Source organism: Anguilla anguilla, chromosome 18, assembly GCF_013347855.1.
Source record: "Anguilla anguilla isolate fAngAng1 chromosome 18, fAngAng1.pri, whole genome shotgun sequence".
Taxonomy (NCBI): domain Eukaryota; kingdom Metazoa; phylum Chordata; class Actinopteri; order Anguilliformes; family Anguillidae; genus Anguilla; species Anguilla anguilla.
The window spans coordinates 22,311,173-22,330,040 of NC_049218.1; positions in this window are offsets into that span (position 1 = coordinate 22,311,173).

Genomic DNA, 18,868 nt, shown 5'->3' on the forward strand with positions numbered 1-18,868 from the left:
GAGAGAGGACAGCGCTGGAGAGAGAGAGAGAGAGAGAGCAGCGCTGGAGAGAGAGAGAGGACAGCGCTGGAGAGAGAGAGAGGACAGCGCTGGAGAGAGAGAGAGAGAGAGCAGCGCTGGAGAGAGAGAGAGAGAGCAGCGCTGGAAAGAGAGAGAGGGGACAGCGCTGGAGAGAGAGAGAGAGAGCAGCGCTGGAGAGAGAGAGAGAGCAGCGCTGGAAAGAGAGAGAGGGGACAGCGCTGGAGAGAGAGAGAGGACAGCGCTGGAGAGAGAGAGAGAGAGAGAGAGCAGCGCTGGAGAGAGAGAGAGAGAGCAGCGCTGGAGAGAGAGAGAGGACAGCGCTGGAGAGAGAGAGAGGACAGCGCTGGAGAGAGAGAGAGGACAGAAGGCCGCTCCTCACAGTGACTGAGAGGCGGGGGCCGGGGGCCGCGACAGCGCTAGAGAGAGAGAGAGAGCAGCGCTGGAGAGAGAGAGAGAGCAGCGCTGGAGAGAGAGAGAGGACAGCGCTGGAGAGAGAGAGAGGACAGAAGGCCGCTCCTCACAGTGACTGAGAGGCGGGGGGCGGGGGCCGCGACAGCGCTGGAGAGAGAGAGAGAGAGCAGCGCTGGAGAGAGAGAGAGAGGGCAGCGCTGGAGAGAGAGAGAGAGAGGACAGAAGGCCGCTCCTCACAGTGACTGAGAGGCGGGGCACGGGGGCCGCGACAGCGCCTGTCACTTCTATAGCAGACAAGCTACTCCCCGCCGGCTCCCCGGATTTCTCCCAGGGAAACACGCCGTCTGAACTGCCAATCAGTGGCCTGAGAGCTCCAGGCTGCAGGGATGAGCCCGGAGTAGGGAAGCACCCGCAGGCCCGATCGCCCCCGCAAATGAGACGCGCTCTGCCAAATAGCCAGAGTGCTCCCAGCCTCTTGTCCTGTCTTCCAGTGTCCTCCAGAGTCCTGAGGGGACGCTCCCACATCAGACCTCACATCACAGGGGAACAGTTTAATTTCTCCAGAAGCCAGTTAATCAACCAGTCAACCAATCAATCACATGTATTCTGGTGCAGTGCTATTTACGACCGAGACTGCTGAGTACTTTGAAATGGGGATTGTTTTTACTGGACATAAAAGTAGAACATTTTTAAATTCAAACTAGCCAAATAGAAATGGTCATACACAAGCTGGGTGTGTGGTACAGTAACTGAGATATGAACAAATGACTTTCCTCTACAAAACTTCCACGCGTGTCATTTGAACGAAACAGGTGGTCCTATTTTTCCGGAAAATTCCTCGAAAAAATCGCCTGCGTGGCCAGCTGCCCCACACAGACACGGAGCGTGTTATCAGCACTCTGCTCTGCAGCTCCGTTTGATTGGTTGGCTTGAGGGCGCGTCGGGGGTTTAGCCCTTTATCCCCGTTCTGTGGTCAGAAAACAATCAGCTCCGCATGTTAATCTGCAGCAGCTGTTTGTTTGGCTGTGGGTAATCAGACAGGGCTGGGAAAGGGTGCTCAGACCAGGGCTGAGCCTCGGTCCACCGTCACTGACACCAGAGCCCACACATAAGCGACCGCCAGACAACCGCTTCTCAACAAAATACCCTGAACCACAAACGCACACGCACACACAAGCATACGCACGAACGCACGCACGCAAGCACTCGCATGCACACATATACACGCGCACACGCAATCATACATATACGCACAAACACAAACACATACAGTTCAGACGAACAGTATTAGGCCAACTGTGATTTAAAATAAATAAATAAAAACTTTAAGTATAGATTAATTCAGTTAATTTAAGCACATTTATTGAATAGCAGACCCACACATCTATGCTTGACTTTAGCCATATTTATTGCAACTTTAGTGCCTATTTTATTTACTCTACAGGCAAAAGGTACTAGGCTACTTGTGGTTTTAAATAAAACTGAAGGTAGATGAGATTTCAGACAATTTGCCTACCCCTGTACATTCCTCCCACCCCTTCACCTCCCACTTAGAAAAATGACCGGACAGACTTCCAAGAGTTTGTTTAACAGTAATTACAGCCAAGGAGGGTATTTTGAGAAGTCATGTCTAAGATTATTTTTAACACTCATCTTTATGTGTTACAGTAGGCAGAAATTGCCAGCTATTAAATTAAATTAACTGAAATTGTCTTTAGCTAAAGGTTTTTTTTTTTTTTACACCACAGGTGGCCTCATACTTTTGGCCAGCACTCTACACATGTACACACATACAAACACACACACACACACACTCATTCTCACACACACACACTCACTCTCACACACCCACACACACAAACACACATACACACACACACACAGAAATGTACATAAATAAAGTTGTTTTATTTCGCACTTGTTTTAATTAGCACTCCAATGGCATTTGCTCCCCTAAAATGTGTATAAAAGGGCTGTAATTCCTATACGGCTCACCAAAAATGGATGTAAACACCCTCAAATTGAAGATGACAGTTTACACTTTAACCTTATTGTCATTGTTTCATTTCAAATCCAAAGTGCAGGACTGCAGAGCCAAAATAACAAAAAATTATGTCACTGTCCCATTTAAGTGTATGTACTGTATACACAGCATGAGATTCAGAATGAGCTTATTGAAGGTGGAATATTAATTTCTTTTTAGAACACTTTTTAAATATTTGGTTAAATTCATGTTTCGCATTCGCAGCACTGGCAGAGCGCTGACTACACTGTTAAGAGAATAGCAGAGATGGGTTTTTTTATGTTTTAAACTCAATCATCGACTCAATTTTTCCGTTTAATTTTATGCACATGCTCAATTATGTGCTTGTGGTCAAGACTTGGAAGTTGTGTTAACGTAGGATTCTGCATTTTGACAGATAAGGAAAAAATACACAGTGTTCTATAAACTGAGATATTGGTCTGACGTGTGTTATTTTTGATCATAATATTTACACAACCATTGTTCAATGTTATTTGGCTAAGATAGCTAATGGCAAACAGAGTGGGAACTAAGTTGGGAGTACCTCAGCGGATATGGTTCTAAAAATGTGAACTATCCCTTTAAGAAGTGCATATGGATTATGGTTATCCTTAGGCTACTGAAAATTTTACAGTATGATATGAGGTTAACAGTTTAGCACTGCCGCTTTGCTGTACAAAAAAATAAAATAATAATTGAGACAAACTGCAGTCGTCCAATTCAAACTATAACTGGCTGGCACCATCAGAAACTCAACACAAATCCCCTTGAAAAGCACCCTCTCTACTCACTCATTTGACAGGCATCCGACAAGCCTTCATTAACAAAATTATCAGCAATCTCCTTCAAATTCAGCTCCCAAGCTCTGACGCTCTTGACAGGAAGTAGCCTATAGCCAGTCCATTTAATCTCTCCTGTCTGATGCTGCTCCTCAGGTAGTTATCAATTAATTTTAATTTAAAATATGATTTATTCATTTAAACAGCACTATGCTATTGCTACTGTGCATTAATATGCTTAGTTGGACTCTGCTTTGCTCCCTTCCTCAGCTAGTTAGCTGACCTTACAATTTGACAGTCAAAACTATCTAATAGTTGTGACAAATAGACACTTGATATTGGACAACAGCATACACTGACATACTTATCCAGCAATCTTTGCCTATCAGAACATGCCCCACCTCCCTGCTCCCCAAGACATGATGTGCTGCACTTGCCTGTCTTCAGGCAGCACACATGCATGTATTTCGCTCTCTCTCTCTGTCTCTTCTCATATACTGCACCTTTAAATATCAAGCTTATTCTACTGACTCTGCAGCAGCTGTGACAGAAGGACTGGAGAGAATAACCTTGCAGTGAGACAGCCTGATTGTTTGGCATATTCTCAGAGTAGAAAGTGTTGAGTATCTTGGCAGAGAGGAGTAGCTCTCTCATGCATCTATAAAGGCAGCATTAATATTTTCTCATTCATTGGGTCATTATTCCAAAAGGTCTAGATTGTGCAGGCGTGACTGACCGTGACTGAAACTAGTAACCTGATCCTGTTAGCTGCCAGAAGGGCTGTGCTGAAATAGATCTGTGCTGAAAAAGAGGCCTCAAACACACGCTCTTTCAGCATTTTTCAAACCTGTCGCCAGATCGCTATGCAGGGGTCAGCCTTTGAAAAGCCACTGAAGAAAGAAAGAAAGAAAGGGCTAGCTTGCTAAGCTGTGATCAGTCATGTTCCTCTGGGCAAGAGAATCCTCAGAGCCCTCGCAGATCAAGCCCATTGTGACATCACAGTACTGCCTGGAGGCTTCACCTCACATCTGTCCGTCCATAGCAACGCCTCCCGGGTGACTGACACGAGTACTGACATTCCCTTCACCTGTCACAGCTTCCTGGAATCACTCACTTCATTTTATTTTTTACAGACAAGATATTGGAGCCATCAATAATGAAATGAACACTGGTGCAGAATAGTCGTTCATCAAATGCAGTTCACGCCCTCGTGGTATTCAAAATCTGCTAACGTTCATTACCGAGGCGTGCTTGGATTGTAATTAATCAAGGATTCGTGTTCCGACGGCGTTATATGCATTCAGTCTGATGTAACTGTATTGCACCATAAATGCAGGTCAGTTTCCAGTTCATGAAGACCTATGGAGGGCGAACAGATGAGTGAAAAGGTCATAGCCTGAAGTTTAGTGGGGTTTGGGGGGTGGGGGGGTTGTCTGAATATCTCTGGCTGCCCTTTCTCTGGCACTAAATAACCTGACATTTTCATATAGGAAGGGGGGGGGGGACAATCAGCAGTGCGAGATCTGGAAGTAATGCAATCTTCACTATGCTGGAGGTAACTTTGAGAGGATTCTGGGATTTGACTGTGTGTAGAAGCTGTTCAGTGCCAGCAGTCCATGTAAAGTTCCCTTTTCTACATGCAATAATGTGTGTAATATACATGCATACCACAACATCTCACATATACTCAGATGTAACAGAAGGTAGGAGTTTGCAGAGGATCGTGTTTCCTATTGAATTTAACGATAACGATCCCTCTTACATCTCGCTCTGCCCCCTCCCCCAAAATCTCCGCCCCTCACTGCCACAGAGCAAAGTAAACTTTTACAGTCACATCTGTTCACTGTTCCAAATGAGAGGTCTACATCACGCCGTAATGTCGAACATTATGTCTACATCTGCCGTGCTGTAAAACATGCTTTTAAAAGCCTCGGCTGTCTGGCTGTTTTCTCCACTCTCGCTAATAGCTGGACCAGGAAGGATGGCAGCTTTCCAGAGGAGCAGGCTTCAGTGCCTTATGAAGGCTGGGAGCCAGCTTTCTTCTGCTGCTTTGGACTTTTTCTGTTCCTCTTCAGAGTTCCTCCACAGTCCAAACATAGTCCAGTTACAGTATCACTACATGCATGCATTTGTGTACTGTAAATAATGTGTTATTTCCAGGTTTGTGCACAATTTTTTTAGGTTATATTTTGTTAACACTACAGTTCCATTTTGACAACTTATGTCAGTGTAATTTGAGTTGGGACATCTTGTATACTGAACCTTACCATAGACTGCATCTTGCAAATATCCCTTAAGTCTCCTTTTACTAAACTTGAAGAGATTAAGCATCTCAAGATTTTCCTCAAAACCTATCATTCATACCAGTAACCATTTTACAAGGATCTTGCTCTTGAGCTACTCAACAATCCGACAACGGTGGCAGACAAAATCACTCTAGAAACCACTTTCCAGAAGTGTGATCATCCTGCAACAGCTCACACAGCTGTGGCCACATTTTAACACCCTAAGTATTTTTCTGTCACTCCCCCCCAAGTCCAGCTACTTCTGAGGCAGAGACACCAAGACCAGAACTTGAAAAAGACACAAGGTGGTTTCAAACAGCTAGCAGCAAAAACCGGAGAGGAGAAACAAGGCACTATTAATTAAAAGTTCATTAGTAACATAAAAAAAGAACAACCAGGTGCAGAATCAATCGGTTTATAATCACCTAATAAGCTTTTCTAAATGGCAATATCTAACAGAAAATAACCATTGCACTAGGCAATATTTTATTTATATCTCAGGACAAAATACAACACAAATTTATCCGGAAGTGGATTAGAATAAACTACAGTTAACATTGGCAACATAACAATGGAAGCAAGCTATCTAACGACGGCTAGGATTGCTCATGAGAGGGTTAAAAACCACAAAACGGTGGCTGAATTAGCTAACCAGGTGCTAGTCAAGTGCTTAATGGAGGGGAAAAAAATTAAATCCCCCTCTGTCCCCTAACAGCATCAAAATAGTTCACCTTAGGAGCAAAACCACCTTACCATGTTTATTACGTGGGTTTTAAAAACGCAAACTAATATCAAATACATCCTTGAAAGCACAATACAATCCACCCACAAACTTTTCTCTCTCTCTCCCACACCAAACAGGAAGTATGTATCAGGCGCGAGCAATCAAGCAAGAGCAATCAGCAATCAAGGACCCAACAACCCTTATTCTGGAATATTTGAACGACCTGAATGATTCATGGCCAAGTACATAGTTTGCATGCAATGATAACTTGGTAAAAATATGTAAACAAAATCTATTTAAAAAAAATAAAAAAAGCTAAATCCTTACAAATCATTAGTTATCCTCATCATCATCATCATAAAACTTTATAGAGCACCTTTCATGCAATGAAACAAGCACCTCAAAGAGTTTCACAATAGAGTAAATAAACAATACATTGATATAGATGATTTTTACACACTATGTGCTTCAGCTCTTAGTAGTTCTGTTCTGTGAGCTTGTGTGGCCTACTGCTTCATGGCTGAGCTGTTGTTGCTCCTAGATGTTTCCACTTCATGATAACAGTACTTACAGTTGACCAAGGCAGCTCTGGCAGGGCAGAAATTCGATGAACTGACTTGTTGAAAAGGTGGCATCCTATGACAGTGTCTTCAGTACGACCCATTCTACTACCAGCGTTGGTCTATGGAGATTGCATGGCTGTATGCTTGTTTTTATGCATCTGTTAGCAATGGGTGTGGCTGAAGTAGCCAAACCCACTAATTAGGAGTGTCCACATATTTTCGGTCATGTAGTGTACATACAAAATCAAATAAGAGGTAGAGATGTTATTGATGGTGCTGAGTGTGGGAGAGCATTAGGATTCTAGCTACCCTCTGTGCTTTCTCTTGATTAAGTCCAAGCTCTCCGAGGGCCTGTGGGTTCCATGATGGATGGGGTGGCCTTACACATGCCAGTTCATAATTACATCTGTGCTGTGGTCTGTTTAGACTTTGTGTGTGAGAGTATATCTTTCAGTCTTGAGACACCAGAACGTTCCACATCACACAACAGAGACATGGCCAGAGAGAATATCTTCCTGTAAGCCCGACCATGCACAAATCACTGAGAGTAAGGTTTGTGACACGAAATGAATTGGGCTCAGATTAGAAAATCCTATGTTTCCATTCCTGCACTGTGTCTTATGTCAGGGTTGATGATATTGAGTTACTATTACACCCTGGCTTCCATGTTGACAGTTAATCAGCCTCGCCTTGAAAAGGAGAATCAATTTTTTTTTATTTACAATCAAAACATATGGTATCTTTGTTGATCTGCAGTAGATTGAAAAATTTCATCTCACATGACATTGTGAAATTCTCGTGCCTGTTTATTGATTTCCTCTTCCTTGAACTGTTCGTGAAATGATTCGATTAAAGATCACCCGGCTGAAAAAAATGTGGATGCCCTTGGACACTATATTTCACCCCAACGTCAATGACAGTTTTGCAGATGTCTCTATGTGACACTAGTGATGTTGACCAAAGGAAAATCTATCAGTCCACTCAACTAGACTCCCATTGCATTTGGACAAAGCAAAGCTTTAGTTCATTACAGTCTTCACCAGAACAATATAAATGCCTTGCTGTGCACAACAAATGGATACTTACAGGAACTCACCGTATGAGATATATGGACTCTTTAAGATTCTTTTTTCCTTTCATTTTTCATGCCTGTAGATATTTACAACATATTGAGTCCAGGGCAGGTGTTTTGATGCAGTAAAATGATATGATCATTAAGAGAGACCAGTGAGATCAAAAACAAAAATAAAAGAACAGGATGTTTACACCTTGTACTTTACAGTATGAAATGGCTGTTTTACTTCCTCTGCCAGCAGAACTTTGCAAACACTGCTGTAAATTCTCCAGATCTCCTGTGTTGGATCAGTTTGTCTCAGTTTGTACAGGTGTCTGAGGTGAGGTGGAGAAAAATGGAAATGTCTCCCTTTGAATTCCATTGCTTTTGCTAGCATTAACATTAAATACATTTAACAACTTGAACCTGATTCATAATCTTCCAGCTGGTGACATTATCTTCCCAGTCTATTTAATATGAGTAATACTACTGAATAAAGGTGGTCTGAATACTGATGGGAGAGAGAGGATGCTTAATAGAAAGTACTATTGCTGTTCTGTTTACATTAAGATTGCATTAAAAATTAGAAAAAATATAAATTAAAAATATGGGTGATCAGTGATTTCTCGGGGGACCAGTTGTTATTGTCATAGTGAATGGCCTCTGATTCTGCCTGTCCACGCAGGTTACAATATGTCGGTTCCCTGGACAAGGCCATTTACTGCTCCAATGTACAAATGAAAATTTAATTACAGCAATATCTCAGACTCTTACAACAACAAGAACAGAAAGGCAGCAGAGCACTTTGGCATTGTAATTGTCTCTTAAATGAATGCCTGGCTAAAAAAAGTGCTTATGTTTATCTGTAAATTCTAAATAAAATGCAGACTGTGTTTTCGTCTTTGCAATTTAGCGGAGGTTTATCATCCGTTGGATAAGGGTTACCTCCCCCTTTGCAGGCCCTCCTTATGCCCAGGAGGGCTAGACCAACGTGGACGTTGAATATCAACCAAGGAACACTAACAATCGCACGGCTGTCATTTATGAACCTGGGGAACGGTGGAGCTCCTGTCACACTGGGATGAAGACGGGCATTATGGGGTCAGTGCAGTGCAGTTTCACCCAGATGCCGTGCGTGCTGTTTAAATAGGCCGTAGTTATTAAGCAGTATCGATCCTGGGCACACGAGGATAAGCTTCCAAGTGGAGGAGTTATGTCTCATTCCTACTTGTCTCCCCCGCCTCTCGGCAAAATGCGGATTCACTTTGGCCAGCATGCCCTGAAGCTCCCCAGCGTTAATTAACCTTCAGTCTAACTGCCTCAGCATCCCCTACATTAACTATGCCTCTGCCTTTTTGGCAAATTGGTCTTATTCTCTTATCCAAAATCACTCCACAGCAGGGTCCTCACATCCTAAGGGTGTTAGAGTGCAAGCTATTCGCCTTGCCTGAAATTCTCAATGTTTACTTTTTACTTTTGGGTTCCCATTGCCTTTTATTTGACCGTATCTGTTAAAATGCATTTATAGCTATGAGAGTGCGCTTTTCAGATAGTGTGCTCATGCATGCACATGTGAGTGTATGCATTCCTGTGAGTAAAGGATTCTTCTTGTGTGTGTGTGTGTGAGCTCCATTTTTGGAACTGCTGACAATACTTTAGGTCCTTAAACATTAATGAGAGAGTGAAAGAATGTGCTCTGATAGTGTGATAGATTAGATGAGTAGGAATGAGTCTTACTATCGCAAGCTAGGAACATCACAGAGTAACACATCTAATAATCGCAAATTCAGAATCCAGCTTTACATTTTCCCTGTCCCTGCCCTGTAAACCATAAATAAAGACACCGGTCTTTACGACGCAGCGTGTTCAAGCCTTTAATGAATCCACTCCCCTGCTTCAGTTTGAGCTAGCACTCCAAATCTAATTTCCCCAGCCGCTCCTGAGCCCAATATCCCAGAAAAGGGATGTTTGTGTTGCCTTCTGCCAGCTTTTGTGCGTGTTGTGCTTTGGGCTGAAAAGGAACGGCAAAAACCACAATAGACGTGTCAAATGGAAAAGAACCGGCAGAGATTCATTTACTGAGACCCGTGCAGAAGAAAGAGGAGGTGCGTATTTGTGTTAGCTTGGCAGTGCCAGTCAGTCTTTGTAAGGCAGCTGATAGAAAGCGCTTTGAATGAGATTACCTTCTGAAATCGCTCTCGATCTCTCCGCCAGCCGTGATGAGATCTCTGCAAAAGTCTGATTTGGCTCGTGGAAAAAAAGAACGCAATATGCTGCTGCAGGCCTTTGTGTTCTGAGGGGGTGAGGAGTCCAGGCAAAGTCCATCATCACAATATTGGATCGGAAATCCTGGGTGAACAATATGAAGCAATGCTAACCTGGTGCAGCAGAGCTTATTGTTTTGTGAAATGGCACTTTGTCTAAAATAAATATTTACCACTTTTACAATTATTAAATAATGTCTGACAATGGTATAATTAATAGCAAAACATGAAACGGCATGAAGCAACAAAGCTGAAATAACAAAACAAAATCAGCACTCAGCATAGTTAATGAGTATCAACAGCTTAATCTCTCAGATCAAATCTCACTTCAGACATAGCTAAAGGCAGAAAGTCAAACAACCAATCTTGAGTGCTGCCACCTTATTGAAAAAAGATGATTAACAATGCTGAAATACAAACACAGTAGGCTACTCACAAAAGCGATGACACATTATCAGTTATTGTATAACTATGTATAAAAATACATCTATATATTCTATTCCTTAAATAGAATCTATAGTTATATTTCAGTTGGTATTTAAAAAAACCTGCAGATGTACAAACCTTTCAGTAATGCATAAGACATGATCTAGTCAAATGTCTTAAACCAGAAGGGAGCTCATATTTAAATGTCTTTCCTTTAGTGTTGGTGGGCTGTGTCCTGCACATTAATGCATTGGTCTACTCAGTGAATATTTGGTGGTTGACAGGCTAGAAATGATGTTTTCTGACTGCACACAAACCAGCACGATAGCTGCTTTATGGAGCAGAGGCTCATGGGTACAGTGCGGTATAACAGCTCGGTGACAAGTGGAATGAATCGGCTTAACCTTTCGCAGTAGTAATTAACTATTTAATTGAATTTATAGACACGGTCGCGCAAACCCAGTGCCGCTGCCTTAATTAAGCTGTGGCCCATGTTTTACAGCTGAGAGGAGAAGACTGACAAGGCGCAGTGATGTCACCCTGGAGCGTACTGCGCTGTGATTGGTCAGACACTGCCATTTTAAGGAGTTTGAGGGAAGCTTTATTGCTGCTAGCATCGCTTAGGACACCTATGGCATTTGAAATACATATAAATTACAGGAAACCACGTATAGTCTAGATGTATCACTTGTTATAATTTCAGCTGTCAGAAGCTAATAGCTTAAAATTAATTAAAGAAAGCAATTGAAAATAATTGATTGCCTCGGTAAAACCGAAAATGTCTCTGTCTCCATTTGTGATGATGACCAATCTGCAGAGAAGTCCTAAAATGTGTACCAGGCTACCAAGTGTGAAATAACACAGGGGACAGACAGTATAGCTTCTTCAGCACAAGTTCAGCAAAAGGTTATTTTTTTTATTTATTACTGTTTATTTTTAAATAAACAAATGAATAATGTTCCCATTTTTAACAGCCATTTTTGAAATTGAAAACATGGATGTTGTGTTACTATACCGGGTGAATTGAAGAACAGATTGAAGAAAAGGTTAGCTTCATAATTTGGTATTTTATGCACATTCCAGTGGAGGAGCATTAGGGCAGTTGGAAGGCTATTATTACATTGTGAAATGGGTTTGAAAAATGCCACAGCATGTTTTTGATGCTGATCAGATTTGATTAAGGAAGCGCCATGCATCAGTCAAAACAACTGCTCGTGACAGTTCTATGTATAACCATAATGACTTTGTAGGCCTAAGTGTTTGGTGGTGATATTTAGGAAGAGCCATATAATTGGCATTAATCAACATCTTAAACAAACAAAGGGATCTGCTTTTCAGGAGCGTATGTATTTATTGCACTTTATATTGATAAACGGAAAAATAATAACTTCACTTTTTAGCAATCTCCTGTGGTAATACCACTCCATCCATCCATTTCAGAAACATTAGTGAGCTGCAGAACGCCATATGGTTCAGGGGGAAAGAGGGGGCTACATGGGGGGTAGCACACACACACACACACACACACACATATACCAGGGTACCAATCCTGCAGCGCTTACTGAGATCTCTGATTAATCTCAATAAACAGCGACCTGCCTGTTGATAATTTTTTTTCATAGCTAGAGGCTCTGAGTCTTTCACAGACTGCATGCTTTTAAATGTTAAGAAATAGTGCAAATGAATATCAGTGTCGGTCTATAATGTACTGATCTGCCCATTATTTGAAGTTTCAGCTGAATCATGCATGTCCTCTGGGGTGGTGAAGCATTTTTAAATGATGTCTTATTATAGCAATCTGGGCGATATTTGCCGGACATGATGGATTCAAGATTTGACATTTCCCTGAAAACATCATTTTCGCTTCGCGCTGTAACATTTTCTATTTGTGATTGCATTCGTTCTTTTTACACAGAGCGTTGCCCGCACGCTGAATGACAATGGTACAGCCACCGCGCACATCTTTAGAAAGCCGCATATGGGCTTCTGCCGTTGTCCTTATTGATTTTGCTTTTGTTCTGCTTTAGGGCATGTTTTGAGAGGTCGGGGACGGTTGGGAGTGCGAGAGGTAAATGGAAACGAAAGTGCGAGTTGTCTGTGTGATTGTTAATTAAAGAAAAAAGAAATCACAGAAAAAGCGAGACACAAAGGTGAAGGGAAAGAGACTCTTCAACGTGAGCTCTGCCACGCTGACATGACAAGCTGACGCAGACGGTGAGAATACAGGGAATTCATCACCTGTCTGCAGAGATGCCAGTTAATAAGAGTTAATCACAATCAAGAAGAGGCTGAGTTTCAAAACCCACCTGGTGAATTCCTTTTAAAGATAGACTTGTTCATATTTTTGGGTTGGAGAGAAGTAATAAACTGTGTACATCTGGCACTGCACTGCACACTTAAAAAGAAGGCTGCGCTTTTTTCCAGTCCTAAATGAATCGATTGCACAATTCAGTGGTGTAGCTGACTGTATCCCCACAGTTTAAAGTTAAAGTGTATTTAACGCTACCCATGGGGTCCAGATGCGACTGGGTGAGGGGAGGCTGAATGCTTGTGATCGAGAGAGAGAGGAAATCCCCCCCCCCCCCCCCCCCCATTAAAACAGTGTGACCTCATTTCCTGTCACACTTCAGCAGCTCTGCGTGTCCGTGTTGATCTGATATCCCGGGAGCCCTAGCCCTGGGGCTGACCCCCTTCACTGGGGCACTGATGGGAGGTACAGTAAGTGCTGTACAGTGTAACGCTATAATGCGCTGCTTCACTGAGAGGTGTGTGAAGGCCTGGAGAATTCAGAAAGGTTGAATAAGATGACACACTGACTGCAGAACAAGCTCAAGGCGAGGGACGCAGCCGTGCAGAGTACATGCGTTAAAGCCTTCCCAGAATTCCTGAGCTCACGCACTGCTTCTCTGCTATACTGACTCACCCTGATTTAGCACCAACTGTTGCCTCGTCAAATGTCCTCCAATAAAAAAACTATTTTATGTCACCTTACTATATCACCAGTTCCAGTAAAATGTTTGTGAGCCGGACTTATCATGGGTAACAGGTGTCGCAGCCCCTCAAAAACATATTAAACCGCTTTACGATGAGGCCATGAACACAAGGACATTTTAATTTGTTCCAAATCTATTGATTATGTACTTTATGTTTTGCCAGCCTGTAGAATGAGATAGCAAATTAGTCCGGGAGGTACATAATTTTTCAAATGTTATTGCTTGTACTATAAAATTTTATAAAACTTTATTGGAAAATTAAACAGCATTTTCTGAACACATTTTCCCTCAAAACACAATTTAACCCCAAAACAACTATCCATGTCATCAGTAATGACAGCACAGTGGAACAAAATTTGCAGTCACAGCCTGTGAAATTCTGAAAAGTCCGGTTTTTATTAACTTTTTTTTGGGAACAGGATGTAAGAACAAAACTCAAAGGTTTTTTTAAACCGGGTCTAAAGCAAGAAACAAGGGCAAAGAATGATACAAGAGGCATTCAAGGATTAACATAAAAGTACAGAGGGAAATTAAAATGATGAGAAACACCATTCAATCCTAAAGTGTCCTCTTCTGTGTCTTTAAACAGTTACAGATATCCTGAAACAGGAGCGCATTCCCCTGACCTTGCTGGCATGTGCTTGAAAAGAGGAAAAGAACTGTGTGCTTTTCATTTAAATTTTAAGTTCAGAAGAAATGCTGATTGTTTTCAGGTCAAAGATGCAGGTGGGTGTCAGGGAGCAGAGATGCATTGTGGGATGGCTAAGGGCAGATGGTCTGGGAGGCAGTTCCAGGCTCCGGTGGCTGAGTAGATGATTCCTATGTCTGATGCAGCCCATTGGCTGGAGATGGGGGGGGGGGGGGGGGGGGGCACTTAATCAACGCTGCTGCAGGAGGTTAAACACTGTAGCCACGATGCAGATTGCCGTCGAGAGGGGACACCCACTTTGATTTAGCCCCTGGTGCTTCGACCTCCAGATCGATGGGACCCGAGGGGTTAACCTCTTGTCATAAGTCGTGGAGATCAGGGGCTGAAATTGGAGAGGGGGTGCGGGAGCAGGCTCAGGGATCCTTGTTCAGCCTGGCTCGCATGTCTGTCATGTCCCTTGGCCACTGAACAGCATGTCTAAATGCATCACATGTGGTCCTTATCAGACTTTCAATGAATACCCTGGGCCAAAGCAATGTGGTGATTTTAAGGCTCTGCTTCTGTGGTGTTGCCACGTAAATTCTGAAGGATCATTTCAACATTATTATAAGCCTTTTTTATTATAAGTTTTTTGCAAACTTTTGCTCTTAATTATTTAATTATAGCTCAATTCTAATTTTCAAAATTCTAAAATTCAAACCTTGAACTGACATGTGTATATACACCAGCTACAGCAACAAACTACAAGTGTATTCTAAAGATTTTATTGTGCTCATGTACAGGAGTGAACCAGCATAGCCAATAGAGCTGTCAGAAAACTAAAACGGTAATCGGTTGGTAATTGGTTGAGACAAAAACCAGCACCCATTCCAGCCCTCCAGGACTGGAGTTGTGCACCCCTGCTTTAGTACATGCATGGGAAACCGAAGTGTTATAGTTGCAAAGCTGTGCTGTCATTCTCTTAATATAAGAGTTCTATGCTACTGTGCAGCATATGGCAAGAATGTCTTGAGCAAGTTTGTGATGTTCTACGCATATACTAATAATCAGGGGTTAAACCAGAGCATTCATAACCATGTTCTGGCACCAGTGGTAAATTAATATAATATAATGGATATGAAAAATTGTTGCACTTGGATTTGGCCAGCAGTTTTGGCAATCCAGTCAAATTTTCATACGGTCCTGCCAGTCCATTAATTACTCTGGGCAATTTACTTGCTCAATCAATCAGAAAATAAGGATGAAACAAATCAAGCTAATTCGTTTGCTGAGCAGGGATGAATGTTACTGAGAGTGGTCTGCTCGAAAGTGGTAGGCTATCTTAAATTTAATTGGCTATATTTTAGCTGCTAACTTCTAGCAATACGATGTTATATAAATGCAAGAGTAAGCAGCTGTCTGGGGCAGGGTATTTCAGCTTAAAGCAGCTAGATCGCTACGTCCTCGACCATACTGTGTTGTTATTACATTACCGTAACTGTGTGTCCTGGAAATCTCAAACTTATTGCACAGGAATGGGGCCCCTGAATCTTCTGGGGGCACGATGGCTGTGTTATCTTAAGTGCTGTTATGTGGTCCTTCATCACGCCTGCCCCTCATGCGTACACGCTCCGCACTTTAGAAGCAGCGGCATTCTGGGAAAGCGTTTGACCTTTGAAGAGCAGGAGCTGATCTCATCTCCTCGAATGACCTGCCATTCAGCTTCAAGTTGCCGCGGCGCGTGTGCGCCTCGATATTATGGACTGTAAATATTGTAACCTTGCGTCCGCCTGTTCAGACGTCTCTTATGTGAGCCTTCGGGGATTTATTTCCAAGCGTGTCATTTCAAAAAGGTTCAGCTCGGGGATGGCAATGAGCCCTGCTCCACAGGAGGGGGCAGTTACTGCAAGCTCTACTGCCCCCTCCTGAGAACTGTCATTGTGTACCATGCCTTAGAAACGACTGAAGTCACCAGCAAGAAAATATGAAATGTCATTAAGGATATAAGTGAGGACATTCAATCTGAAGCTGCTGAACTTAAGTGTCTTCTTTTTTTTGGGATCCTTGTCCTTGATGCAAGAGGCCAAGAATGCAATCATATCTGTGCGGATTAAAGATATGTAATATCTATAAAGGGACCGATATACTGTAGTCTAAGGCTGTCAGGGGATGCTCAAAAATCACAGAAGAATAGTGTACAGCTCACCATTTTTGCTGCAGGCCTGCTATGTTGTAATGACCTTCGGCTAGAACAGATCTAACCACTCAAAAAGTATTTCAGGCGAAGTAAAACCAGCCTAAGTGCTTAGCATGGAGACGCCACTGAATTCAGAGGCATCCTTCAACTTTCTTTTTGTATGTATTCATATTAGGAAATAATGGAGACATGGGTAGATAAAAGACAATTTTGTAAAGCAGAAGTTAACACACAGATGTGCATCATCATTACATTACATTACATTACATTACATTACAGGCATTTCACAGACTGTCTTATCCAGAGCTACTTACACAACTTTTGCACAATGTTTACATTCAATCCAACCCTACGAAAGCACAAGCAATTCAACAGCTAGAGGTCTTGTTGAGCTGCTAATTAGTAGAGTCAGGTGTGCCAAATTAGGGTTGAAATGAAAACCTACAGGATGGTAAATCACCAGAAACAGGGTCAGGCAGCCCTGTCTTAGAGCTAAAGATTAACCAGCTGATCATGTGACTTCTGATTAATTTCTGTGTAATTTGTGCATTGTCTACTTTACAAGAACTGGAAATACTAAATTCCAGGAAAACTCCAGGACATTAAAATTCTTATAAAAATGTTTTTTTTTTTTTTTTAAATCTGAAAGGTTTCATTCCAGTTGAAATGGTAGGCTACACCAAAGGCAATTTCTGTAATTCTCCAGGTAGTGTCTGCCACCTGTTATTAATGTTTCTCAAAGTGGTTTGTGAGGCACAGATCGCTGCAGGCATGCAATTTTTGGGAAAGAACTGTCAGTTCAGTGGTCATCATGTGATTAAAACAAAACACACACACACACACACACATTACTGCTACAAAGCCTAGTGTTAGTTGCTAAAGGCAGCAGCAAACCACAAGTACATGTAACAGTGTTATTAGCTATATCTATGAAGTATGTGCACTACATACAACATATGAAACACAGAGATAGGAAATTAAGACTGATCCAAGTTCACTTTTTCTTTACTGAATTGAATCACTAGCCTAAGATTGCGCATCTGTTATTGGTATTGATAGCACAGTTGAATTTTGGTACTTGAGGGTGCAATGAAGGCAGTACCGTAAAGCAGAAAAGTTTGCCTGTAATCAGTTTAGGTTCAGGGGTAAAGAGCCTGTTACTTGTACATTAATCTTGGCTTGGCAGGTATCAGAGCTTTGGGAGGCACTTAACTGTGACAACATAAGGGAAAGGAATACAAGGTGAAACTGGAAGCAAGCAACCCCCCTTCCGTGTATGTTAACTGCCTATACCCACTCAATGCTTGTCCTGGCCTTGATCCAAGATGTAAAGCACAGAAACTGACACCTGATTATGCAAAGTGTTCAGTTGTCGCTTGTTGGCACTTCAGAGAACCTCCTTATTGTCAAGCGGAAATTAAGAAATTAACAATGCGAGAGCTCCAACCATATTTCCCATAAACAAACATAACAAATTGTCCACAAATGCCTAATTCTGGCCCTCTATCCCAATCTGAACACCTCGGTACATGTATTAAAGCAGGGAGATACTCCAAACTGGCCCTCGAAGCTGGCAGTACTGCTAGTTTTCATTCCTCTCCCCCAATCAGGACTAATTTAAACCCAGGACATCAGGTGGGCTAAATCCCTGGCCAGTCAGCGGCATTGATCAGTCAAGTATCTATCAGCAAAAAAGAAAACAAAAAACCAGCAACACTACTGGCCTCAAGAGCCAGATTTGAGTATCCTTGTATTAAAGTATTTGCTGTTAATGTGGTCCCTGGCCCTCTAGGAAGGGAGAACATGAACTGCAGCTACTGGAAGGACTTCTTCTCCAGATCTGTTCTTGACTGAGAGGGACAGCACAAATGTCGTCAGCTCCTCCGGCAAAATCGTTTGCTTTTCACTTTGTCTCTCCTGCATGGGAGGGGAGGCGTAGGTTAGGAGGAGCAGACTATCTGTTAGCTGAAGTCTGAGTGGCAGTTTGGTGATGTGCTCAGATGTGGGTATTTATCTGGACGAGGCGGAACGCGAGCTGTACCCTCCGCTCAGACGGCCAGGGCTTCGATAAACTGCGAGCAGCAGCTGTTCGTCTCGGGGGCGGGGACGCGTCAGGTCTGATTGGTGGTTACTGGTACTCGCGGTGGTATGTGATGTTCCTACCGTTCTGAAGTAAGCGGAGTGTGTTGTAGCCCGGAGCGCTTGTTTTGACACTACATTTATAAATGTGCTGAGAGGTCTCTCCAGTCGGCAGCACCCAAGGAGATGGTGTTCAGATAAATTCACCAGACGTTTGTGGCGTGATGCACAGTGTTTCGGCAGGGGCTGACAGCACCTTGTTACTGCATGATCTCTCAGTCTCTTTAAGCGGTTTTACATCTTCAGCACATCAAAACAATGCCATCACGCACAGACACACACACGCACACTCTCTCTCTCTCACACTCATACAGACACACAAACACTCTGTCTCACAGGCACACTCACACTCACTCTCACA